This window comes from Lactuca virosa, chromosome 1 (genome assembly GCF_052849685.1).
Source record: "Lactuca virosa cultivar CGN04683 chromosome 1, Lactuca_virosa_CGN04683_v6, whole genome shotgun sequence".
Taxonomy (NCBI): domain Eukaryota; kingdom Viridiplantae; phylum Streptophyta; class Magnoliopsida; order Asterales; family Asteraceae; genus Lactuca; species Lactuca virosa.
In genome coordinates this window covers 2,947,635-2,957,087 of record NC_136426.1, presented here as the reverse complement: position 1 = coordinate 2,957,087, position 9,453 = coordinate 2,947,635, and the positions used below count along the sequence as shown (strand labels likewise).

The 9,453-nt window shown below is 32.4% G+C and overlaps 1 long non-coding RNA gene across 8 annotated transcripts; it reads left to right on the top strand.

Moving 5' to 3' along the window:
* Positions 1–4,114: 4,114 nt before the first annotated feature.
* On the top strand, positions 4,115–9,169 carry LOC145131739 (uncharacterized). Of its 8 annotated transcripts, XR_013717820.1 has the most exons (12): positions 4,119–4,441; positions 4,527–4,736; positions 4,868–5,154; positions 5,449–5,521; positions 5,825–6,097; positions 7,003–7,085; positions 7,193–7,347; positions 7,449–7,490; positions 7,619–7,773; positions 8,117–8,283; positions 8,388–8,460; positions 8,576–9,169. It is a non-coding gene; the product is annotated as an uncharacterized LOC145131739 (long non-coding RNA). The 8 variants fall into 8 exon arrangements; XR_013717819.1 differs by having other exon boundaries at positions 4,118–4,441; positions 8,117–8,460; positions 8,928–9,169; XR_013717816.1 differs by having other exon boundaries at positions 4,118–4,441; positions 8,117–8,460.
* The last annotated feature ends 284 nt before the right edge of the window (positions 9,170–9,453 follow it).

Here is a 9,453-nt window from a genome sequence, read left to right as displayed (position 1 = left end):
AGTCTTATCATCTTTCCCTTGTGCATTCTCTGGACCTTTATAAGTTTCCAAGATCCAATATTGTCACTTGCTTCTAGATCTAGGCCTTTTTCCCTTAATATTCATGGTTTTGAAATTTGGAAGGTTGGATTCTATAAAGTTGGCAACTTTATGGATCCTTGTGGTCATCTTAGTGTTATATGTTCCAGATCTGAGGATCCTTGGAGTTTTGGTCCCATGCACAAGCTTTGAGTACATATTTGCCATGTTTTTGACCTAAAATGGAAGGGTCATGCATTGGACATGCATGTCCATAAATCTAAGATTTTTATGGTCCATTAGGGTAGGAAACCCTTCTTGAAACATTGGAAGAGTAACTCTAATGATTAAGTGCTTAATGGGTATTTGCATGACTTGAGTTGCCTTTAAGGACTTAAGGTTTGAGATCTTGACTTATTGAGATGTCTTAATGGATAAAGTTGGAAAATTTATCCATCAAGACCGTGGGAAGGGCCAAATATGAGCTTTGGAGCTCTTGGAATCGTTGGAAAAATGTTTAATATGTTAAGTTGTTCAAACTAGTCCCCACGGCGTGGCTTAGGTTGCCACGGCATGGCAACTGGGTAAGGACCCGTCTGTTTTGTCTTTACGTTGCCATGACATGGCCAATGGATGGCCACGACGTGGCAACTCGCTGATTAGGGTTTTGGGGATGTTGACTTGACCGTTGACCATGGGGCTGACTTGTTGACTTTCTGACTTAGTTGACTTTTAGTCAACTTGTGAGTTTGGACTTTAGACTGAGGTTGAGCTCCTACTATCTTATAGGTGACTCGTGGTGTCGTTTTTTTATCTAGGGAGGGCGTTATTGTATTATATGCTTGACTTTGATGTGAGTTTTCTCACTATGCCTATGGGTCTAAGGCACCAAGGTTGACCCACTTGATTATGCTACGTATCCTCGGGTTTAGGATATTGTTATGTTATAGTAGTATGATAGGTAGATATATGTGTTCTGATTACCTGTGTTTGCTTGATATTGTTTATATGTATATGTCGACATGTTGTGGTTGGGTTAAGGCGGGCCAACTGTGTGCTGAAGGCCAATAGGCCCGAGCAGTACGGTTAATACTGTAGGTCCAAGGTGAGCAGTCCAGCTACTGTAGGCCTTGCAAGGCAGGTCAGTAGACTGTAGGCTCAGGAGAGCGGTCCATACATACTGTAGGTCTTGCAAGGCGGTCCAAGCAGACTGAAGGCTCATGATTGCATGCATTGTATTTGTATTTGGTGTGTGTGTGGTATTTTAGGAAACTCACTGAGCATTGGCTTATATTTGTTGATTTCAATGTTTCATGTACTTCAGAGGATCAGGGAAAGACGAAGGTGTGATTGTGCATATCGTCCCATGGATTTTGATATTTTGAGAGATGTATTGATATTCTGATTTGTTGATGTTTTGGGAAAAAATGTTTTATTGACCTGAGATTTTTATCAAAGTGATTTTTGAAAATCAAAAATTTTACTATGAGTTTTGGGACGTTATAGTCTCGTATTTTAATTCGTCCGACAACAGTACAGTCTTCTTCTACCTTTCTTATGATCATATCTAATCGCAAAAGATCAGTCTGATTTATGGACAAAACTTGGTAATTAAGTAATAATAATATTATTTATTTACAAAGATCGGACATATATTTATCAACATTATTTGTCTATTTTTTTGCTTTTGATTTTACTAACGGTTCGATATTAGTTCACAATGTTAATCTTCGGATTATTTGTTTGTCAAGTCTCAGAAACAATAGTAAATATATTAGGTCATAATTGTTGTTGTACTATTTATTTCATATCCATACATTATGTTATTATATTCTGTAAAATAAAATTGTTAATTTTATCATTATCATGAATTCAATACCTTATTGCAATAGTTATGTCATTTTCATCTACATTTGATATGTGGCATTGAGTGTGTCGGTATTATAATCATTATGATTTAGTCATCTTTTAATTAAATGATTAAATATGCCTTTTTTCGATACTTATACATAAGATGGACCAGATTATTTTAAAGATAATAAAATGTAAATGAATAGTTGTGAGCCTAAAGAACATTTAATAAACTTTCAACCATATAATACTAAAATTAGAGATTGTTAATTAAATATTAGAAATTAATAATAATGAACATTATATGTTTTATAAGTTACGTTGTTATTCGTAAGTATTTAATTAAGTGTCATAAGTACGACATAAGTAAAGTTTAATGGTCACTATATTCTTTTGAGTATAAAATATAGATAGTCCCCAATGACAACAAACTCTTATGCAATCTTTAATCCTCATCATTAAAAAAATGATTACAAAGAAACTATGTGACTTTTGTTAAGAAAGACCGTCACACATAGGTTCTATTTTGTTATACAAGTTCCGTATAAAGAAGACGACATGGTCAATAAATCAAGATATGATCTACTTAATCTTGATGACTATGTAATATGGTTTCGATTTTGGTTTATATATTTTTTGCTATGAAATATCACTTTTAACTAAACGGATCCTCCTTCACATGAGTCTTCTTTTCTATCTTTCCAGTGACCAACAACACCTTCAACAATGTTAGCATAAGATTTGCTACCACACATTATCTTCGACTTATTTTGATGCGTTCCTTTTCTTCGATCCACCCACATTGATAATTCCTTATTCCTTTGATTATTGTCAAATCTCATAGTAGAGGCAAATATTGATGACTTCTAATCCATAAGGAAAATTTATTTCAAGTAATTAAGAAAGTTCAGATTGTCTACTCGTAAAAACCAGACAATCATTTATTACCGGTATTATCTCTTCTTATGTGAACTTGCGTTCACTCTCCTCGGATAATTATTTAACCTTGAAAATCCGTTCAAGAATGAAAATATAAATAATTACATATTGCATAGAATGTGAGAGAAATAACCAAATCCATATGGAAATAGGAATCAAAGGAGAAAAAAATGATAAACATCTAAGAGAGATGTAGAAAGAAATAAGGAAATGTTTTGTGGTTCCATGTATTCTAAGCACATTATCGATTAAGTTGTCATTTTATTTTTGATTTTTTTGAACAATAAAGGACAAAATACTACAAATTGTTTACAGAAAATGACCAAAAAATGGGTAAACATTTACACATTTGGGATATTAGTCCGTAATTATCATAAAAGTCCATATATTTTGGGATCATTAATGATAAAACCATAACATTTTTTAATAAAAGAAAAACAGAATAATATCTTACTACAATCTTATTATATTCTCTTTGTCTCACAAATATATTATTTTAGATATTATTTGCCTGATATAGAATTTTGTCTTAGTGTAAAACTAAACTTTGATTCGAAAATATCAAAAAAATTATTATTTTCATAATGATGAAATCTTTTGTTAGATATATAGAATAATAAATACCCTTTATTAGGCAGAATGTTGTAACATTATAGTAAAGTAATATCATATGTCGGAAAAGAAGAATATATTAAAATTAATATTAAGCAAATATTCTTTTTTTTTGGAAAGAGAACTTCCCTAACGAGGGTTTCCGGGCCAGCTTTCGCGCACCGACTAATCCCCCGCTGCAAATATGAGGCTTTGTCTCATGCCCTGGAGTCACTGCAGGCGAACCTCCATGACCACAAGGGCTGAGTGGTGTCAGGATTTGAACATGGGTCAATAGGTTATCCACCATATCTACTATTTGTTACATATAGCTAATAGATAAGGTTTATATTATGATAATACCCTCTACTAGACAAATATATATATATATATATATATATATATATATATATAATACTATTTGTCATATCTAAAGCATATAGTATTATTACTATAAGATAATGATAATAATAACACAATATTTTGTAATTTTCTATTAAAATAAAAATGACTTTTATTATTAATAAGTTCCAATTATATATATATATATATATATATATATATATATATATATATATATATATATATATATATATATATTAAAATTCTCTTTGCTTAGCTACAGTTAACTTCCTACATATTTGGCAAAATTGGTCCTTCATTTATATGTGTGGATACAATTCTGGGTGGTTTCATTTAGGGGTCATATTTTCTCAATTTTTTATATTTTGTGTACAATACCTCCGCTCACTCTGTTTATCTCGATAATTCCCACCGCCTCTCCAAAACCCTCCATCTCTATCTCGATAATTCTCACCGCCTCTCCAAAACCGTCATTGCGGTACCAAATCGACAACCTATCTATTCGCTTAGGGTTGATGTCTGGCTCCCGATGGATTTCTAGGGCAAAGTCATAGAGGTGCTTCCATGGCGAAGGGTGGTTCATCACCACCATCGATGGCCAGTATGATAACTGGCTGGAATATTCACCACCGCCATCGGACAGTTACCTATGTTCGGATTGTCGATGACCACTGCCCAGGTTAGACCTATTAAAACCATCCACCTTTTACTGCCTCTTTTCTTTGGCGCTAATCGATTCAAGTGTCCATTTACCCGAAGTACAGTTGCAATCGCAATCCAACACGCTTTTCATGCTAACCGGAATCAATCTGCTGCCTGTTGTGGTCTTCAGGGTGTTCGACGGAGGTTGTTTCTCTGGCGACTTGCCCATTTCCATTCCCGACTACCTCCATATTTTGAGTGTGCTTAATTTGAGTTGGTGTTCTGCTATGATTTCCATGGAACCCTTCCATTTCTTCATCATGTTTTTACTGGTAATGATGAACTACAGAGATTCCACTATCATTTTTCATGTTTATTGGATTTAGGGCCAGCCTTTGATTTAAGTTCACAGTACGATTCTAATCAAAACACAACAACTAATATTTTTTTTGCATTTTTTCAGTTACATCTCTATAATTTGTGTACAAAAATATCAAAAATATTATCAAAATTAGTTTACTTACAGTCAGGGGAATGAAGAGCTGTGGGGGAATGAGGAATTAAAGTCTCCTCATAAGAAATTTTGCAGCTAAGTTTTCTTTCTGTTTCATGCTTTCAATGGGTTTTGTTAATTGGGTTGTAAATCATCTTTGATTTAATTAGTAATTTGTTGTGAGCTTAGGCTATTCAGATGGTGTTCGTGTCAGGCTGCTCGGTTCTTTTTTCAAGTTAATCCTTTGTTGGATTCTGGTAAGCTTCTGCATTTTAGATGGATTATTTTACTATCAGATTGGATTTGGAATTTGGAAATTATCTGATTATTAGTATTTTGAGCTTATGGAGTAATTAACTATTCTAAACATTGTACTCGGTCCTCGCATGTGTACTCAGAAGCGAAACCTGTATATGCTTTCAAAGATGCGGTGTATCAAATTCTAATTGAGTCTAATAATTTACTTAGATTTCATATTTATAAATAAAGTATGTGTATGTGTTTTTAAAGTCTAGAATATGGAGGGTAATTTTGGAAACATTTTTTTCCAGTGGAGAGGAGATGTTGAAGTTTGACGACCTTAAGAATGACAACCTAGCCACAAAAACACTTGACACTACTCAGGTAATTAAACATTCATGAATTTGTATTACTAACATAACATTTTTAAATCTTGAAATTACTTTTTTATAGATATCAGATGCAGATGTTTGTTGAAGTATCTGTCTGCCTACTTATGTCATACTTCCCCTACTTTTCACATGTCCAACCGTGTCTGTTGGATAAGTTGATAAAATTTAACAACAAATAATATTTTTCATGTTGCTTCTTAATCTTATAGTACAAATAAAGAGAATATGATTAACTTTTGTGTTCACCATTTTCAGTGTTGTTATCTCTTTAAATAATTAAACAACTTCATTTCAGGTTGCAATGGAAACTCTTCCTCTACAGTTGGTTCAATGTCAGTGATCTGTTATGTTTGCATAATGCAACTTGTCATGCCTCAGGATTGCCATCTCATTATGGAAGTCAAAAGCTGCTACACATTCATCTCCATCTAATCCCACCAAAAAACATCAAAATTCTGGATATGATTACTGATTATAGTGTTTGTTGTGATTTACAGATATTTGGCACCCCGAGACATGTCAATTGTACTGAGTAATCACTGTTGGGTTCAAGCTGTAAAGGGTAACGGTAAGAGATCCACTGTTTCCTTCCCCACAAAAGTTGCATTTCATTTAAGCACCAAATGGTTAGCATTATTTTCTCTAAATATGGTTTTCGTAACAATTTTGGGACTTTTGCTTCATTTGCATTATGGTGGAGGATTTTATGATTTGTTTTATAAAATTCAAGCTATCATATCTTTTGCATGAATTTCTTTGCCCCATGGTTATTTTAGATTACGGATCTGTTTTTTTAGTTTTATGTTGTGTTTTTATTTATGATTCACGAATATATATTAACATTATTGACTATGAGAGATGCATTAACAATATTGACTATGTTCTACACAAGCAAACAAAAAAATTTTATTATGGTCGGAATAAAAAGAAGTGAAGAATTTGCTTTTTGCCTTTGGTAATATAGAAAATGAAAGCTATTGGTTCAAAAATCAGTTTCCTTTTAATAGAAATCAAATTTTGGTTTTATTATTTTCATTTTTTTTACATAATAAATTTGTAATTTACCATTGTTAGTTTAAATTATTAATCTAATGAGAGAATAATAGATTTTTCTGATATGTTTGTATTTTATTGTTAAATTAATTATCAGTTTTACTGATTTATTTACATTTGTTGTATTTGTTACTTTTTTTTGTATTTTTAATCATATATGTTAATTACAATATACATGCTAATTAATATTTATAATACATCGTCAAAAGTTTGAGGGGTAGTGTCGTCAAAAATAAACAGGCTGGGTATTGAACAACTAAAAATCTATTGATTACAGCATTCTACTTATATTATTATTATTTTTTAGCTAAAAGAGATGTTATTATTATTTTTTATATAATTTGATATATTTGTACCATTATTAAGCTATAATTTTAACTATTAGACAGTTTGTTGTTATTTTCTGACTTTCACAATTAGGCAAAACAAAGCCTCAACGTGGTGATGTTGCAGTTGAAGAAGACATGACAATTAGGCAAAACAAGGTGTAAATTGGTGTCAAGGTAATTAACTATTTTGTTAATGTTAAAAGAACTCAAGATTTAAATGTATGTAGTGGGTTATTTCAGTGTGATAATTTTAAATGACTATTTATATAATTATTTTGAAGACTGGTACCCAGTTGTATACTCCAAGTATGCAGGGACTGAAGTTGAGTTTAATGGGTCAAACCATCTCATACTGAAGGAAGATGACATCGTTGGTATTGTTGAAATAGAAGATGTTACGGATTTGAAATCTCTTGATGGCAGAGTCCCTATCAAGGTTAGTAACCCTTATACTCTTGATTCATACAACTCTTAAGGGGTATTTTGGGTAGGTATCCATAAAATCCTCTTAATTTGATCTTCTACTTTGTATAAAAGGGCGAGGAAGCCGAGGAAACGACAGCTGCCGGGGTATTTTGGGTAGGTATCCATTAACAATTTGATCTATTGGCACAGTGAGTAACACCTGTCACATTTACTCAAATCTTAAAAATTAATGAATTTTTTTGTTTTGCGTCTAATGATGGTTAATGTAAGCTTCATTGCAGTAGGACCTGGTCTTTTAGATGATGAAGGAACACTGTTCTTTACTCAAAATATGCAGGGAATGATTTTAAAGGAACGACACTCCTTGAATCTGATTTTCAGAATACCAAAAATGCCCTTGCCTTTCTTTCGGTTACTAATTCATCAAAACGATATGGTAAGTAGTGACCTTAGCAGTCACACAACTTTAAATAACACAAATACGAGTTATTTTTTGGACAAAATTACTTTTAAATGCTTTACAGTAACAACTTTACATAATTTTTTTTTTTTGTGGAATATGGTTATGAATCATAACATTAATCCTTAGTTAAGGGTCACATAAAAGCTAATTTAATAAAGTTATATGGTAGATAAGATTAGTTGATTTGATGCAAATCCGATCATTTATAGGCCTACATTGCATTATTATTGCTTAATTCTTATTAATTTATTGCTATAATTGGATCTATTACCATTTCTGACCTTTTGAAAACATCTTCTAACTTGGAGGACTTCAGGTGTTCTTCCACCAGGGTGGTGCTGAAGGGAGTGTTTCTTTATCCGACGCAATTTCCAAATGCACCAGATTCTTTTTAGGTGAAATTGTTATATTGGGTTATACTCCTGAAGATTGGTGGTCGATTCGCAAACAAAATTGATTTCGGTAAATGGGTTAAAGTTACTGGTGAGTTCTTATAATCTTTATGGATGTGGGTCCAGACTTTTAAACTCGAAATTTTAGTTTTTTTTTTCTTTGTTCACTTTTTTTTCTTTTTTTTTGGTGGAAAGGAGGTAGAAAGGCTACACAATAGAATTTCTATCAGTTGAGGGATTTTTTGATTTGCTTTTAGAGTTGTTGCTGGTAATTCAACTCCCTTATTTTTTTGTATGTTGTTGTTTATTATATTTAAATGGGTAAAAACCGTCATAGTTCTTGAATGTTTTAGTACCATGACCATTCCTAATGAACTGAGCAGAATTCGTGTTTTGAATAACTTTGGTGATGTTGGGCTTCAAACAAAAATCATCAGAATGGTGACTCTTTTCCAAACACAAGAAGGCCTTGCTGGAATGTTTTGTAAAATCGAGAAAGTAGTTTTATAACATATATTTACATGATGTGAAATATAAAATATGATTTTATTTATTTATCAATTTATTGTCATTTAGTTTTGCAATTGGACACATTTTTTAATGCCTCATTGATATTGGAATGTAATGACTCATTCCAATTCCATGGTCCAATTTCATCATGTTACCACGCCATAATCTGTCATGGTAAGTTTCGGATGTTTTGTGGTTTGGAAGAACTAATGTGTCACACCGTAGTCGTAAACATGGAGCAAAAAGATTATGAAGATGAAGGACTTCCACCTGGATGGGATAACACATATCAACTAAAAGAAGAAGTGGAACATATGCTTACACCACAACTGTTTCAGCAATTTCATCAGGTGGTGGAATTTGGCATATACCAACCAAAATAGGGCAATGTACTTTCATTTTAATGTTTAGTATTCTGTAATTTGGATCATCAAAATACAAAATACCAATGTACATTCATTTTTTTACCGTGTTTGCAAATAGACGAATTGCAGAGAATAGCGACGTATTTTATTGTGGCTACCAATTAAGTCGATGTACTATAGTTGCACACAAAAGCAACACCTTCCAACCCCCGCAACGCAGGGGAAACACATCTAGTTATAATGAATTTCCTATGGATTATCTGCTATAAGTCAAATTTATAAATGATTGCGGTTTGTTGTCATTTTCTATAAACAGTTGTAGGTATTTTGTTATTTTCATAACAAAATAAAGTCAAAGATTTTATTTCTAATGAGCCAACAATATA